Source organism: Bombina bombina, chromosome 4 (assembly GCF_027579735.1).
Source record: "Bombina bombina isolate aBomBom1 chromosome 4, aBomBom1.pri, whole genome shotgun sequence".
NCBI classification, from domain to species: Eukaryota; Metazoa; Chordata; class Amphibia; order Anura; family Bombinatoridae; genus Bombina; species Bombina bombina.
This window is the reverse complement of record NC_069502.1, coordinates 1,040,663,189-1,040,681,865: the sequence shown is the minus strand read 5'-3', so window position 1 is coordinate 1,040,681,865 and position 18,677 is coordinate 1,040,663,189.

Sequence of the window (18,677 nt, the reverse complement as noted above, 5' to 3'; positions counted from 1 at the left end):
ATACCAAAGGAGAGTTGCAGGAGAGGGAAAGACACCAGAGTGCAGTGAATAGTGTTTAGATTGACAGGGAATCTATTCACGTACCAAAGGAGAGTTGCAGGAGAGGAAAAGACACCAGAGTGCAGTGAATAGTGTGCAGATTGACAGGGAATCTATTCACGTACCAAAGGAGAGTTGCAGGAGAGGAAAAGACACCAGAGTGCAGTGAATAGTGTGCAGATTGAAAGGGAATCTATTCACGTACCAAAGGAGAGTTGCAGGAGAGGAAAAGACACCATAGTGCAGTGAATAGTGTGCAGATTGACAGGGAATCTATTCACGTACCAAAGGAGAGTTGCAGGAGAGGAAAAGACACCAGAGTGCAGTGAATAGTGTGCAGATTGACAGGGAATCTATTCACATACCAAAGGAGAGTTGTGATCGAGGAAAAGACACCAGAGTGCAGTAAATAGTGTGCAGATTGAAAGGGAATCTATTCACATACCAAAGGAGTGTTGCAGGAGAGGAAAAGACACCAGAGTGCAGTGAATAGTGTGCAGATTGACTGGGAATCTATTCAGGTACCAAAGGAGAGTTGCGGGAGAGGAAAAGACACCCGAGTGCAGTGAATAATGTGTAGATTGACAGGGAATCTATTCATGTACCAAAGGAGAGTTGCAGGAGAGGAAAAGACACCAGAGTGCAGTGAATAGTGTGCAGATTGACAGGGAATCTATTCACGTACCAAAGGAGAGTTGCAGGAGAGGAAAAGACACCAGAGTGCAGTGAATAGTGTGCAGATTGACAGGGAATCTATTCACGTACCAAAGTAGAGTTGCAGGAGAGGAAAAGACACCAAAGTGCAGTGAATAGTGTGCAGATTGAAAGGGAATCTATTCACGTACCATAGGAGAGTTGCAGGAGAGGAAAAGACACCAGAGTGCAGTGAATAGTGTGCAGATTGACAGGGAATCTATTCACATACCAAATGTGAGTTGCAGGTGAGAAAAAGACACCAAAGTGCAGTGAATAGTGTGCAGATTGACAGGGAATCTATTCACGTACCAAAGGAGAGTTGCAGGAGAGGAAAAGACACCAGAGTGCAGTAAATAGTGTGCAGATTGACAGGGAATCTATTCACATACCAAATGAGAGTTGCAGGAGAGGAAAAGACACCAGAGTGCAGTGAATAGTGTGCAGATTGACAGGGAATCTATTCACGTACCAAAGGAGAGTTGCTGGAGAGGAAAAGACACCAGAGTGCAGTGAATAGTGTGCAGATTGACAGGGAATCTATTCACATACCAAATGAGGGTTGCAGGAGAGGAAAAGACACCAGAGTGCAGTGAATAGTGTGCAGATTGACAGGGAATCTATTCATGTACCAAAGGAGAGTTGCTGGAGAGGAAAAGACACCAGAGTGCAGTAAATAGTGTGCAGATTGACAGGGAATCTATTCACATACCAAATGAGAGTTGCAGGAGAGGAAAAGACACCAGAGTGCAGTGAATAGTGTGCAGATTGACAGGGAATCTATTCACATACCAAAGGAGAGTTGTGGTCGACGAAAAGACACCAGAGTGCAGTAAATAGTGTGCAGATTGAAAGGGAATCTATTCACATACCAAAGGAGTGTTGCAGGAGAGGAAAAGACACCAGAGTGCAGTGAATAGTGTGCAGATTGACAGGGAATCTATTCACGTACTAAAGGAGAGTTGCAGGAGAGGAAAAGACACCAGAGTGCAATGAAAAGTGAGCAGATTGACAGGGAATCTTTTCACGTACCAAAGGAGAGTTGCAGGAGAGGAAAAGACACCAGAGTGCAGTGAATATTGTGCAGATTGACAGGGAATCTATTCACGTAACAAAGGAGAGTTGCAGGAGAGGAAAAGACACCAAAGTGCAGTGAATAGTGTGCAGATTGAAAGGGAATCTATTCACGTACCAAAGGAGAGTTGCAGGAGAGGAAAAGACACCATAGTGCAGTGAATAGTGTGCAGATTGACAGGGAATCTATTCACATACCAAAGGAGAGTTGCAGGTGAGAAAAAGACACCAAAGTGCAGTGAATAGTGTGCAGATTGACAGGGAATCTATTCACGTACCAAAGGAGAGTTGCAGGAGAGGAAAAGACACCAGAGTGCAGTGAATAGTGTGCAGATTGAAAGGGAATCTATGCACGTACCAAAGGAGAGTTGCAGGAGAGGAAAAGACACCAGAGTGCAGTAAATAGTGTGCAGATTGAAAGGGAATCTATTCACGTACCAAAGGAGAGTTGCAGGAGAGGAAAAGACACCAGAGTGCAGTGAATATTGTGCAGATTGACAGGGAATCTATTCACATACCAAAGGAGAGTTGCAGGAGAGGGAAAGACACCAGAGTGCAGTGAATAGTGTTTAGATTGACAGGGAATCTATTCACGTACCAAAGGAGAGTTGCAGGAGAGGAAAATACACCAGAGTGCAGTGAATAGTGTGCAGATTGACAGGGAATCTATTCACGTACCAAAGGAGAGTTGCAGGAGAGGAAAAGACACCAGAGTGCAGTGAATAGTGTGCAGATTGAAAGGGAATCTATTCACGTACCAAAGGAGAGTTGCAGGAGAGGAAAAGACACCAGAGTGCAGTGAATAGTGTGCAGATTGACAGGGAATCTATTCACGTACCAAAGGAGAGTTGCAGGAGAGGAAAAGACACCAGAGTGCAGTGAATAGTGTGCAGATTGACAGGGAATCTATTCACATACCAAAGGAGAGTTGTGGTCGAGGAAAAGACACCAGAGTGCAGTAAATAGTGTGCAGATTGAAAGGGAATCTATTCACATACCAAAGGAGTGTTGCAGGAGAGGAAAAGACACCAGAGTGCAGTGAATAGTGTGCAGATTGACTGGGAATCTATTCAGGTACCAAAGGAGAGTTGCGGGAGAGGAAAAGACACCCGAGTGCAGTGAATAATGTGTAGATTGACAGGGAATCTATTCATGTACCAAAGGAGAGTTGCAGGAGAGGAAAAGACACCAGAGTGCAGTGAATAGTGTGCAGATTGACAGGGAATCTATTCACGTACCAAAGGAGAGTTGCAGGAGAGGAAAAGACACCAGAGTGCAGTGAATAGTGTGCAGATTGACAGGGAATCTATTCACGTACCAAAGTAGAGTTGCAGGAGAGGAAAAGACACCAAAGTGCAGTGAATAGTGTGCAGATTGAAAGGGAATCTATTCACGTACCATAGGAGAGTTGCAGGAGAGGAAAAGACACCAGAGTGCAGTGAATAGTGTGCAGATTGACAGGGAATCTATTCACATACCAAATGTGAGTTGCAGGTGAGAAAAAGTCACCAAAGTGCAGTGAATAGTGTGCAGATTGACAGGGAATCTATTCACGTACCAAAGGAGAGTTGCAGGAGAGGAAAAGACACCAGAGTGCAGTAAATAGTGTGCAGATTGACAGGGAATCTATTCACATACCAAATGAGAGTTGCAGGAGAGGAAAAGACACCAGAGTGCAGTGAATAGTGTGCAGATTGACAGGGAATCTATTCACGTACCAAAGGAGAGTTGCAGGAGAGGAAAAGACACCAGAGTGCAGTGAATAGTGTGCAGATTGACAGGGAATCTATTCACATACCAAATGAGGGTTGCAGGAGAGGAAAAGACACCAGAGTGCAGTGAATAGTGTGCAGATTGACAGGGAATCTATTCATGTACCAAAGGAGAGTTGCTGGAGAGGAAAAGACACCAGAGTGCAGTAAATAGTGTGCAGATTGACAGGGAATCTATTCACATACCAAATGAGAGTTGCAGGAGAGGAAAAGACACCAGAGTGCAGTGAATAGTGTGCAGATTGACAGGGAATCTATTCACATACCAAAGGAGAGTTGTGGTCGACGAAAAGACACCAGAGTGCAGTAAATAGTGTGCAGATTGAAAGGGAATCTATTCACATACCAAAGGAGTGTTGCAGGAGAGGAAAAGACACCAGAGTGCAGTGAATAGTGTGCAGATTGACAGGGAATCTATTCACGTACTAAAGGAGAGTTGCAGGAGAGGAAAAGACACCAGAGTGCAATGAAAAGTGAGCAGATTGACAGGGAATCTTTTCACGTACCAAAGGAGAGTTGCAGGAGAGAAATAGACACCAGAGTGCAGTGAAAAGCATGCAGATTCACAGGCAATCTATTTATGTACCTTAAAGTAGAAGAGAGAGAGAGAGTTAACTTGATGTAGTGTGCATTTCTTCAACAGATGTCAATAGGCAGCATTCTGTCTTAATAAGCAGCACTGTGGTGAGTACTGAGTATAATTCTTGTATAATTCTTTTGTTAATGCCTCACTTATAAAATGTTCACTTCAAAAATGTGAACATATGCTATTTTAGCAATGCACCCCCTGTGCAATGCACATCCCAAATTAGTGTTAACTTTGTACTAGTCAGATCTTCCCTCAAATAATCAAGATGGCGCATTACACATCAGAGGGACCCTTCCTCGCCACTTTGGTAACTAAGGCCGATGCGGCGCAGCCTTGACGGTGAGTGGTTCTCTTTAATTAATAGTTTACTTTAACTACTGTTATAAAAATCTAACAGATCATGCTTCACATCTAATGTACTAGCCTATATCTGCTTCCCTTAGAATTATTTATGAATATGTTCCTCTTAGAACATGAGCTCATTAAAACCCTTATCCAAAGCAGCCAAATCCATACCCTCTCCCCTAGTACAATATATCTGTATCCTACTGTACCAAAACTTTGTCTCCATAACTCTATAGTTTAGAGAAAGAGAAACAGAGGCGCCAACATGGCCTAGTACCACCAAAACAATCATTTATATCAAACAGATACAGGTATATACTCACAAACAGGGCGCACCCCACGGTGCTAATGATGCAGGCTGGAACCTGGCAGTGGTCCAGCTCATTGAAAAAATACAGCCAACTCCCAGTATTAGATCCTTAGGAAAGCCTGTAGTGGAATGCCTGGGTGGAGAAATAATACACAGACATAGCCCAGTAACATTGGAGACAGAGCAAGGAGTGATTAAAGATTAAACTTACAGAATCCAATGCACCTTCAGGTGCACTACCAGCAGACTGGGACCTCACAGCCACCCAGTGGACTGATAGCTCCAAACAAGACCAGCAATAATCCTTGACAAACAGTTTCCAAAAGCCCAGCAAGTGTAATTGATGAAATACACCAAAAAAGTAGCAAGTGTATATTAAAATGACTTTATTAAAAGTGTGACACGTTTCTCAGCTAACAAAGAGCTGTTTCATCAGGCTAAAAAATAATACATTTAAAAAACACTTGCTATATAACAGAATATGAATGGTTGGTCAGCAATTTGATAGGCCAGACAATTGAAAACAATTAGAGACTAGTACCTTGGTATGGTTACATAAGTCAACAGTTAGTTTCACAAATAGTACAAAAAATATATATAAAAAAACATATATATACTGAATATAACTCTCTAATTTTTTGATATGTGAACATAATTTGCATCATTTAAAAAAATCCAATATTCAGTATTTCAGCTCATAACACCATCAGATGTAACTATGGGACATACCATATAAAAAAAATAATAACGATGAGATATATCTTAAGTGTATATAAAAAACAAACAGTATATTAAAATAGCAATTAGAGATATTTTGAATGCAATCCCCCATATAAACAAATTGTCTTAGGGATCTGTCCCTTCTCGGTCTGTTATAAGTTAAACCACCAGATGTGAAAACGCTAATATAGTGATCGTGAGTACTCGTTCAATACCTGCATTGTTAATATCTAAATGTGTGATAAAATCAGTTGGATCAAGATAAAAGTGCAAATAGCTCCGTAAATTCGAAACTCTTACTTTCTACTAGGATCGATGTTCAAGAACCAAAGACATTAAATATAGTAACATTAATGTGATATTTTGTTGCGGCTCAAGTGAACTTGTGATGTGATCTACGCTTAGAGCCTTCCTCCTATCATATTCGTTGTATTGGGGGGCGGGTATCTAGAAACCAATCATGTAGTCATGTCTGCCATTATGGGCGGTACCCCAACCCATATGAAACTCTAAGGGAATAGTTTATGAAATATTTGATAAATTAGGACATGAACCAAAATGAGGATATATAACAATCTCTGATAATATTCAGAAATGGATGGTTCAAAGTAACTGAGGGACAATAGTTTTTGTAGTACTCATTGCGATCTTCTTCCTTGTTTGTATGACGTAAAATTAATAACCCAATCAAAAAGGAGATTAGCTTTTGTGGGACGGGTCTGACTCCTAGTCATGTTCCTATGTTACATATTAACTGTTTGAGTACTGAGGCTCTATAAAAATGAACTAATGTGTGAACATGAATTGGTTATTAAGAGGTACAACGTATAAGAGAAATGATTTATAAAATGAAAATAGGCAACCCTTAAATGACAGCTTATATGAACCACTCATCTTATGTGTAAAAAATGGTGAATGAAGGATAAACAATGTCATTACATCGATCGTTAACTCCTTACTAATGCTAAAATGAGATAAGGGTTTAGAATGAAAAAACAGAGTGTATGTGTGCTGTAGCGGTGTAACCAGCAGCAGTAAGTGGTGAAGTGATACTGGTGGAACCAGTAATGATAAGTGTAAAAATAATATGTGATGATAATAGGTCCTAAGAAGTGAATGTGAATAGTAAGAGGGGAATATGATAAGTATACTAATGTGGACAAAAGTAAAAAGTCGGGGTATATAAGTGCAACTGAAAAACAACCTTATAAGACGATTACTCTGTGATATGTTAATATCGATATATTAGTGGTGTGTATTGAGTGTACACCTATAATAAAATATAAGTGAAAATAGTGATTAGGTTATAGCATATAAAAATATTTAACTAGAGGACTCTTCTTCTATTTCAAAGAGAATGAAAAAATAAATGTAAAAATAAATATGTGTATCAATCGTTGTGTGATGACAAAGTGATGGTACAATATATGTGTTTGGAAATTTCACTACATTGTCATTATCACCACTGCCTACCTAAATACACAATTACAACTATTGTGTAAGTGATAGTTTATATATTTAATATTGCAATATATATCCTAAGATAGGATATTACAATATAGTGATATACTTAGGGCTAGATTTATAAAGCCCCCTACGGCAGCAAGTTCGCACAAGAACTTGCTAGCCGTGATTTATCAAGCAGCGGTCACCAGATAACGTTCTTCGCCACCTCTAAACTGGCGAAATTCAATCTCCTCGGTCAAGTCCAACCGAGGAGATTGACAGCTCCTGCCCGCACGTGATTGGCTGTGCGCGGGCAGGGGGCGGGATTGCACGCGAGCGCAAAATTGCGCTAGTGTTCAATGCCGAATGCCTGCGGGTATTTTTGCCCCGCCACAGGCGAGCTGAGGCGTACAGGGGCGCGTATATGCGCCCCTGTACGCCTCAGCTTTAATAAATCTGGCCCTTAGTGTCCCACAATTGGGTTACTTAGAACAATAAAGAGGAGACACAGCAAATGGAATATAATCCCTTTTTTAGGCATTCACCACTTTCCACAGCAAGGATAATGGACGATTAACCAGAATATTATCGAGTCAGATAACCCCAATTGGGAAAATCAAAAAGACGCCATATCCAGATTTTCATTAAGCCCATCAGGCTGGAGGGTTCTTAGTTTTATAATTTTATAAGGGCGATCCCTCCCTCTCTGACTGCATAGCTATGCTGTAGTTTGAGACCTTTCTTTCACGAAATTAATCCTCCACAAGTCTGGCACTTAATAATGTGAGGCATATATAACTAGTTCAAGGCTATTTTAAATTCCCAGCATAGATGTACTAAACCATTATCTCACTAATTATTTAATGATTATGGTCATATAGTATCAGCAGATCTGCACTCTTAGGGATACACAAGCCCATCACAATATTGTAAACTGTAGTCGTTTTTAATATTTGGGGGCAACATCCCCATCTGCTATTTTATTCCATTCTAATATTATATAGGTACGCCATAGGTATGCATTTTGGAGTCATTCTTTGGTGTAACGGGATAATAATATAACAGGAGGTATGCATAACTAATTATGATGTAGATCTAATTTGTGACCTGAAACTTAACTCTGATGTATACTTTCTAAACTTATAAGTTCATCTATTTCACTATCCGCCCTTCGGCCATTACGTATTATTCACATTAAAACAATCTTTGTTAACACACTAAGGTCCAAGATTAGCCATGACAATCCACTAATTCCCCTCACTTATATAATTTCAACCCAGGTAGGTCCAAAAGTGACCCTCTGTATAATTTAGGAACCATAAGTTATAGATTAGAAACCAAGGTTTTATTGCTATATGCTCCAGTCAGTTTGCCATAGGCTACTTTCTTTTATTGTTAATCTTACATACTGTACACTTTGCGATCAAAACTCTAGACATAGTACTATAGCCCATGTTAGTAGCTACTTTCATACTATAGAAATATCTGTGTAATATAATACATATGTATAGCACCACTAAGGTTTAGACATGGTGCTTATATTTGCAATTCTTGTATTTTTATTTTTATTTTTATGCTTAGGTTTATATTCTGTATGAGATATGCATGATTCTTCTTATCATATCTGATTCATGTCTGGACATATTCTTTGTCTTGTTATCACTCATAACCTCAAAAAAAAAAAAAAAGTAAGTTATATTGCATCTTCATTGCATCTAATATATTAAACTCCATCTAAAATATCACTAACATTTCAAATCTGTTTTTATAAAGGGCAACGTTTACCATAACTTTAAAGGAGCTCCCTGCACCACTTCAACTTTGTTGTATTACAAGAGCCAGACCGCAGGGAGAGCTCATAAGCTGCAGCACTCACTGAACAGAAAGACAGCTGGTTCCCTTTCTAACCGCAAATTCCGCTGCCAAGAGAGTAGCGTTTGAGAGGAGGGCCAAATCAGTATGCACCTCGTGAGCGGGGCAGGGAAAGGAGGATCACCTATGCTCCCCTTTAAGAGACAGACAGATCTGTGAACAGAGAGGGCTGTTAGTGTCAGTTGGTGTGTGTATGTTGATGGTAGACAACCATCATGGAGTTAACACCGCAGCAAGGAGTGGCCCAGTTGTTTGTCACGGTGAATCCATGAAGAGTCCTAGGATTCCCCAAAAAGTACTTGTTCACTGTGTGTACAATTCACCTTTATATCGGTGGCTGTGGAATAGACATATATGTTGTGGGAGCCCTTTACATATCAGTGGTTGATTTATTAAAATATCAACCACTGAGGTGAGTGCGCAGTATTTTACTGTGGTATAGTGATTGGGTTAATTGAACCTTTTACTTCAATAAAATTATGTACACACACAGAAGCTGGATAGGGCTCTACAGTCCAAAGGTATGTGTCGCTAGGGATAAGGAATATTAGTTTTAATTACATATGCGCTGTCTATCACTGTCTATCACTGGCCTCCAAGGGAACCCTAGACTTTAATATTGACAGTGCATTTAGCATTTTTATTAAATACTTAAAGGAACACTAAACACACATTTTTTCTTTAGTGATTCAGATAGAGCATGACATTTTAAGCAACTTTCTAATTTACTCCTATTATCAAATTTTCTTCATTCTCTTGGTATCTTTATTTGAAATGCAAGAATGTAAGTTTAGATGCTGGCCCATTTTTGGTGAACAACCTGGGTTATTCTTGCTGATTGGTGGATAAATTCATCCACCAATAAAAAAGTGCTGTCCAGAGGTCTGAACCAATAAAAAAAGCTTAGATGCCTTCTTTTTCAAATAAAGATAGCAAGAGAACAAATAAAAATTGATGAGTAAATTAGAAAGTTGCTTAAAATTGCATGCTCTATCTGAATCACAAAATAAAAAATGTGGGTTCAGTGTCCCTTTAATATAACTTCTCAATCCCTGCTAGGGCCCCCGGACTGTAAATTTCTACTTGGAGCCCCTATTAAATACATAAGAAACTCCTGTCTGTGCATACATTACATATATCTTTTGTGTAAAAATGGTCTTTGAGATATTTTATGCTGTTTGATTATAACTGTCTTGCTGTGCTGGCAGGGTGAATAGGGCTCTGCCTTTTGTGTCTCTGCTGCTGTTAGTTCTTAATTGAGCTATGTATTAGTGTTGTGCAGTGCTCTAGACTCCTGTCCACCAGTAAATGACTGAATTTCTGCTGTGAATAAGTTCTGTGTTATAACAGTTTTTGGCTCAGTCACATAATTGGTGATGCAGACATCTCTAATAATGACCTGCAGTAATTTTCTGTTAACTCACTTTCAAAGTTGCAGAAAACTATTGTTTCTATGAAATTAAGAGCCTTAACGTGAAAATGTTTAATATATAAGTATTTTGTTTTGCATGTATAGGGATAACATAACATCACCTGATAAAGAGGCGCATACCTTGAAACGCGTAGTGGTGCTTGTGAATGATTCAGCCGTCTGCGTTTGTCCTGCAACCACTTGCTTTTATCACAGAGATGCTTGCCATCCATTTTAAGTATCTGTTTTATTTTAAACATTTTATTGTACTTGTATTTGTATGACTATTTATTCTACTAGCTGTCATTTTTTTTTTTACTGTTTAAGACTAACAGTGAAAAATAAGTTTGTGTCATTCTGTATTCCCTTTTTTGAAGATAGCTGCTTATATTCTATACTAAGTAACTGAAAATGGAATAAATACGATTTTATTTTGCAGGTAGATATATATAATCATACCATTGTTTAAAATTTGTACAGCATTGGGCGCAGTCTAAGGTATATATACTTACCTTTTTTTAGCCATGTATAGGGAACTGGTAAAATATATTAGGGGTGTGGCTTTATTTCAAGGGGTGGGGTCTAGGTTTCAAAATTCTTCACTATCATGGAATAAGATTGCGGGTCTGATTCTAAAAGGTTAATTTGTGGAGGGTGTTTTAATCACATGTGTGTTGCAGATTTTGCAATGTTTTTCTTCATCATAATTCTCAAAGAAAATGTAATTTATTTTTGTAGTAATTTATGTTTGAGAAAAAAATTACTTGATAATGATATGTTAAAAGAAATATGAATTTAACGTTGTAGCTTGTTAAGAGTTTAGAATTATATTTGCAAGGTTTCCTCATTTAATAATAATTACACACTTTAAACGCCCATAACAATTATTTATTTTTATAGAAATATTAAATAATAAGACCCAGATTACAAATGGCACTTAAATATTTTTTCACTCTTGAGTGCTAACTGTGCTTAAGATAAAAAATTAGCATGGTCGGATTACTTCTGGTATTCCAAGTTCTATAGCCATATATCTATATGAATATATATACAGTATATATATATATATATATATATATATATATATATATATTATATACAAAAATAAAAAATTCAATTATTTCTAAAAAGAACACATTAAAACATTAAAATTGATTCAAAATGGTACTGCATATTATAAGGTATTCGACCGGGAATGGCTCAAGGTGTGTATATATATATATATATATATATATATATATATATATATACAGGTACAATATATATATATTTTTATATACATATATATCTATATCTATATAGATATATATGTCTATATATGTCCATATATGTATGCATGTGTGCACTTCCATATTACATATAAAAAGACATAATTACACATGTATACACATATATACACATATATAGACATGCATACATACACAAATACACATAGTTAGATAAATATATACATTGGAGCCCTTCCCAGTCAAATACCTTGCCATATACTATATCCCTTTTTAATCCTTTAAAAGAATATATCAATATTAAAATGTTTTTTTAATTAAAAAAAATATATTAGTGTAATACATTATTTGAATATGTTTTAGGGCCTCAATCCGATATACAGCGTCGCCCGCAGAAGCCGGCAACGCCAAAATTTGCACAGGTTTGGTATCCTATATACGGCGTAACCTAGAAGTTACGCTCGTATATTTCTGCCTTCGCCCGTAGTTTTTTGGGCCATAGACAGGTATACCAAACCCACGCAGTTTGGTATCCAATATACAGCGTAAGGACTTACGTGGCGAAAATGTTACTCCATTTTCACCTCGCCACAAAATGCAGCCGTAGTAAGCCTTACGCTGTCTATTGGAGCCCCGTAACTCCCTAAACTACCTGCCAAATAAAACCTAACACCTAACGCATGTGCAATGTCTATCTACCTGTCAACTGCGAACTGCTAAATAAAACCTAACGCATGCGCAATGTCTATCTACCTATCAACTGCGATCCCCCGCCGCAATCCCTAATAAAGTATTTAACCCTAAACCACTGCTCCCGGACCCCGCCGCCACCTACATTAAAAGTATAACCCCCTAATGTGATCCCCCTACACCGCCCGCCAGCTACATTACATACCCCCTAATGTGAGCTCCTACCCCGCCACCAGCTACACTAAACTACCCCCTAATGTGAGTCCCTTACACCGCCGCCAGCTACATTAAACTACCCCCTAATGTGAGTCCCTTACACCGCCGCCAGCTACATTAAACTACCCCCTAATGTGAGCCCCTTACACCGCCGCCAGCTACATTAAACTACCCCCTAATGTGAGCCCCTTACACCGCCGCCAGCTACATTAAAGTACCCCCTAATGTGAGCTCCTACCCCTCCGCCAGCTATATTAAAATTATTAACCCCTAATCTAATCCCCTACCCCACCGCCAGATATATTAAATGTATTAACCCCTAATCTAATCCCCCTATACCGCCACCAGCTATATTAAATACATTAACCCCTAATCTAATCCCCCTAAAGTAATCACCTCTATTACCAGCCCTTAAAAGGGCCTTTTGCATGACATTGCCCCAAAGTAACAGCTCTATTGCCAGCCCTTAACACAAAGTAATCAGCTCTTTTGCATCTAATCTAAATCCCCCTACACCGCCGCCACCTATAATAAATGTATTACCCCCTAATCTAATCCCCCTACACCGCCGCCACCTATATTAAATAGATTACCCCCTAATCTAATCCCCCTACACCGCCGCCACCTATATTAAATAGATTAACCCCTAATCTAATCCCCCTACACCGCCGCCAGCTATATTAACTATATTAACCCTAATTATATTAGGGTTAATATAGTTAATATAGTTATTATATTATATATATTAACTATATTAACCCAAATTATATTAGGGTTAATATAGTTAATATCGTTATTATATTATATATATATTAAGTATAATAACCCTATCTAACTCTAACATCCCTAACTAAATTCTTATAAAAATAAATCTAATTAATATTAATATTATTAATTAAAATATTCCTATTTAAATCTAAATACTTACCTATAAAATAAACCCTAAAATAGCTACAATGTAATTAATAATTACATTGTAGCTATTTTAGGGTTTATATTTATTTTACAGGTAACTTGGTATTTATTTTAACTAGGTACAATAGGCTATTAAATAGTTAATAACTAGTTAATAGCTACCTAGTTAAAATAATTACCAATTTACCTGTAAAATAAATCCTAACCTAGGTTACAAATACACCTACACTATCAATAAATTACATAAACTACAAATATCTAAATTAAAATAAATTAAATAAACTAAACTAAATTACAAAAAAAAAACCACTAAATTACAAAAAATAAAAAAAGAATACAATAATTTTAAGCTAATTACACCAACTCTAAGCCCCCTAATAAAATAACAAAGCCCCCCAAAATAAAAAAATTCCCTACCCTAATCTAAATTAAAAAAAGTTAGCTCTATTACCTTACCAGCCCCAAAGAAATCAGCTCTTTTGCCTGTAAAAAAAAACACAATACCACCCCCAACATTACAACCCACCACCCACATACCCCTCCTCTAACCCAAACCCCCCTTAAATAAATCTAACACTACCCCCCTGAAGATCTCCTTACCTTGTCTTCACCCAGCCGGGACGAACTCTTCATCCGATCCGGGCGATGTCTTCAATCAAGCGGCAGAGAAGAAGTCTTCCATCCGGGCGATGTCTTCAATCAAGCGGCAGAGAAGAAGTCTTCCATCCGGGCAATGTCTTCAATCAAGCAGCATCTTCAATCTTCTATCTTCGATCCTCAGACGCGGAACATCCATCCGGCACGACGACTTCCCGATGAATGAGGTTCCTTTAAATGATGTCATCCAAGATGGCGCCCGTCGAATTCCGATTGGCTGAACCAATCAGCCAATCGGATTGAACTTGAATCTGATTGGCTGATTCAATCAGCCAATCAGATTTTTCCTACCTTAATTCCAATTGGCTGATAGAATCCTATCAGCCAATCGGAATTCGACGGACGCCATCTTGGATGACGTCATTTAAAGGAACCTCATTCGTCGGGAAGTCGTCGTGCCGGATGGATGTTCTGCGTCGGAGGAGCGAAGAAAGAAGATTGAAGATGCCGCTTGATTGAAGACATAGCCCGGATGGAAGACTTCTTCTTTGCCACTTGATTGAAGACATCGCCCAGATGGAAGACTTCTCTGCCGCTTGAAGAGATCGCCCGGATCGGATGAAGAGTTCGGCCCGGCTGGGTGAAGACAAGGTAGGGAGATCTTCAGGGGGTTAGTGTTAGGTTTATTTAAGGGGGGTTTGAGTTAGAGTAGGGGTATGTGGGTGATGGGTTGTAATGTTAAGGGGTGGTATTGTGTTTTTTTTTTACAGGCAAAAGAGCTGATTTCTTTGGGGCATGCCCTGCAAAAAGCCCTTTTAAGGGCTGGTAAGGTAATAGAGCTGTTAACTTTTATAATTTAGATTAGGGTAGGGAATTTTTTTTATTTTGAGGGGCTTTGTTATTTTATTAGGGGGCTTAGAATAGGTGTAATTAGCTTAAAATTCTTGTAATCTTTTTTTTTTTTTGTAATTTAGTGTTTGTTTGTTTTTGTAATTTAGTTTAGTTTATTTAATTGTATTTTAGTTTAGATATTTGTAGTTTATTTAATTTATTGATAGTGTAGGTGTATTTGTAACTTATGTTAGGATTTATTTTACAGGTAAATTGGTAATTATTTTAACTAGGTAGCTATTAACTAGTTATTAACTATTTAATAGCTATTGTACCTAGTTAAAATAAATACCAAGTTACCTGTAAAATAAATATAAACCCTAAAATAGCTACAATGTAATTATTAATTCATTGTAGCTATTTTAGGGTTTATTTTATAGGTAAGTATTTAGATTTAAATAGGAATATTTTAATTAATAATATTAATATTAATTAGATTTATTTTAATAAGAATTTAGTTAGGGATGTTAGAGTTAGATAGGGTTATTATACTTAATATATATATATAATATAATAACGATATTAACTATATTAACCCTAATATAATTAGGGTTAATATAGTTAATATATAATATAATAACTATATTAACTATATTAACCCTAATATAATTAGGGTTAATATAGTTAATATAGCTGGCAGCGGTGTAGGGGGATTAGATTAGGGGTTAATCTATTTAATATAGGTGGGGGCAGTGTAGGGGGATTAGATTAGGGGGTAATCTATTTAATATAGGTGGTGGCGGTGTAGGGGGATTAGATTAGGGGGTAATACATTTATTATAGGTGGCGGCGGTGTAGGGGGATATAGATTAGTTGCAAAAGAGCTGATTACTTTGTGACAATGCCCCGCAAAAAGCCCTTTTAAGGGCTGGTAAAAGAACTGATTACTTTGGGGAAATGCCCCGCAAAAAGCCCTTTTAAGGGCTGGCAATAGAGCTGTTACTTTGGGGCAATGTCACGCAAAAGGCCCTTTTAAGGACTGGTAATAGAGGTGATTACTTTAGGGGGATTAGATTAGGGGTTAATGTATTTAATATAGCTGGCGGCGGTGTAGGGGGATTAGATTAGGGGTTAATACATTTAATATAGCTGGCGGCGGTGTAGGGGGATTAGATTAGGGGTTTATTAATTTAATAAAGCTGGCGGCGGGGTAGGGGGATTAGATTAGGGGTTAATAATTTTAATATAGCTGGTGGCGGGGTAGGAGCTCACATTAGGGAGTAGTTTAATGTAGCTGGCGGCGGGGTAGGAGCTCACATTAGGGGGTAGTTTAATGTAGCTGGCTGCGGTGTGATGGGCTCACATTAGGGGGTAGTTTAATGTAGGTGGCGGCAGGGTAGGAGCTCACATTAGGGGGTAGTTTAATATTGGTGGCTGCGGGGTAGGAGCTCACATTAGGGGGTAGTTAATGTAGGTGGCGGCGGGGTCCGGGAGCGGCGGTTTAGGGGTTAATAACTTTATTAGGTGGCGGCGGGGTCGAGGAGCGGCGATTTAGGGGTTAATAAATTTTTTATTATTAGGAGACTGAGGGGGAATAGCGGATAGAGGGTTAGACGTGTCGGGCTATGTTTGGGAGGCGTGTTAGACAGTACGGGAGATTTAATAATTTAGTCAGGTTTTGTAGGCGCCGGCAGTTTCTAAAGTGCCGTAAGTCACTGGCAACTCCAGAAATGTGTACTTACGCAGATTTCTGGACATCGCTAGTTTGTCAGACTTACGGTACTTTAGCATCTGACGGCGGGGTATATTGGATAGCTCGAGTTGCGAGCTGAAACTACGGGCGGCAGGGGTTCCCTTGCTTGCGCCGCAAACTACGATCTATATCGGATCGCGCCCTTGATGTGTTTTGTGAAAAAAAAAATTAATTGTTACACTTTACTTCAGGTCTCAAGTCAAGCTAATTCTTCAAACCCAACTTTGACATGTGCTTACTCGCAACCTTTATCAGCTCTATTTAGCAGAGTCATAATATCCTTTTAAAATATAGGGTGCACTATATCGAGTAAGTATGAGTAAAACATTTTTCATATAATATTACTATAGCATACACTATTGTTTTTAACCAAAAGTTTTAACTGTTACAATCTAGTTCACACACATATTACGAAGCATTCCTATTTCTGATAAATATTCTTTCTTATTTACTAATTTAGTTTAATGAAGCTGTTAAATAAAAATAAATATACAAAGGCTGTATTATTTCGACATAATTCAAAACAGGAGTCATAGCGACACACACTCTTGCGTAACTTTTCTCACTATCACTTGCGAACACAGGGAATTCTAACAGCACACTTGACAAACAAACTGAATATCATTATATCCCTAATAAAAACTATTAGAGAATCTGGCATTAAGTCACAGCAACTAATGAGGAAAAAGTGATCTAAAATGGAAAAAATAGAGGGTGCCACATAGTGCAAATCAGGCTGTAACACAGAGGATAATGGAGGACATTAAATATCCTACTCACGTGGTGAAAAGCACTAGTGTGCGGTAAAGGCAGTCCGATAGCCTGAGGAAACAGTGCTGTGACATGGAGAAATGCGTTGCTGTTGTTTTTATTCTTTTAATAAATTATTTTTACTCTCACTCTGCTGCTGCACCTTAATTGGTAACACCCCTGCCATTGGAAGTTACCATTCCGCATTAGTGAGCTGCTGTCTCCCAGTTCGAGCCGATTTGAAGTTATATCTTGAGCTGCTGTCTCCTGCCTATCATGGGCCCTGCACTCACGGTGACTGTTTGAAGGATTTCTGGACTCTCCCTGGTGGGACAAGGATACCATCTGTTCCTGGTTCACTGCTGGGTCTACAGGACAACCGTCTGGTTCCGGACTGCCTTTACCGCACATTAGTGCTTTTCACCACGTAAGTAGGATATTTACTGTCCTCCATTATCCTCTGTGTTACAGCCTGATTTGCACTATGTGGCGCCCTCTATTTTTTCCATTTTAGATCATCCTTTCCTGTGTCGTGGCGTGACACGCTAGAGGAGCTGCCTCTAGTCCTGGACTCTGTCTTGAGACTGAACAAGGTCACATTTTCAGGACTATTTTACATTATTATATTTTTGGACTTAACATTTTTCCCTGAATGTGCGCTTGAGCCTGTGCACACGGCTGTTTATTAATATATGTGCCTTGTTATCTATTTTATATGTGACATATATGTGCCTTTGACTTGGATATATATGTGCCTTTGATTGTGATCAGTGGAGCTCACTGTAATTTTTAAATCTTTTAATTAATTGTATACTTTATCAAGGGATACTAATCTGTCACTTAGTGAATCATATATATCTTTTCACTATTTGGCGCCTCTTACAGGTACCTGTTTGGCTTTATGTGCCTTCTGTGTATTGTATTTTAATGAGGAAAAAGTGTTTTTTGCAAAATAATAATAGAATTATTATTATTATTGCTACTACTACAAACAATACCTATAGTGAAATAAATATAGAACACACTTACAAAGTGAACTGAGAGCAAAACTCAAGAAATAAATAAATTAGAAAATATGTCCAACTAAAAAAAGAAAAAACAAATAGAGCATTTTTTGCAACCTTATTTTTATTTCAGAAGAACTTGTGATAGTTTAGGATGCCTGGCAATAGAACATGATACATAAATGCATTGAAGTGTTGTACTATAAATTAAATTATCTCTAAAGGTTGAAATGCATTATTTTTAGCACAGTACAGTGGTTATTTTTAGTATAAGAAATGTGTTCACATAGACCTTTGGGGCTTTTCAAATACCATTTCATATGGCACAGTGTGCAATATATATATATATTAAATATAGTTTAAAATAGAAACCTAAATACCTTGGGTATCCTTTACAACAGTATCAAGAGCTTTCTTTTCTAGA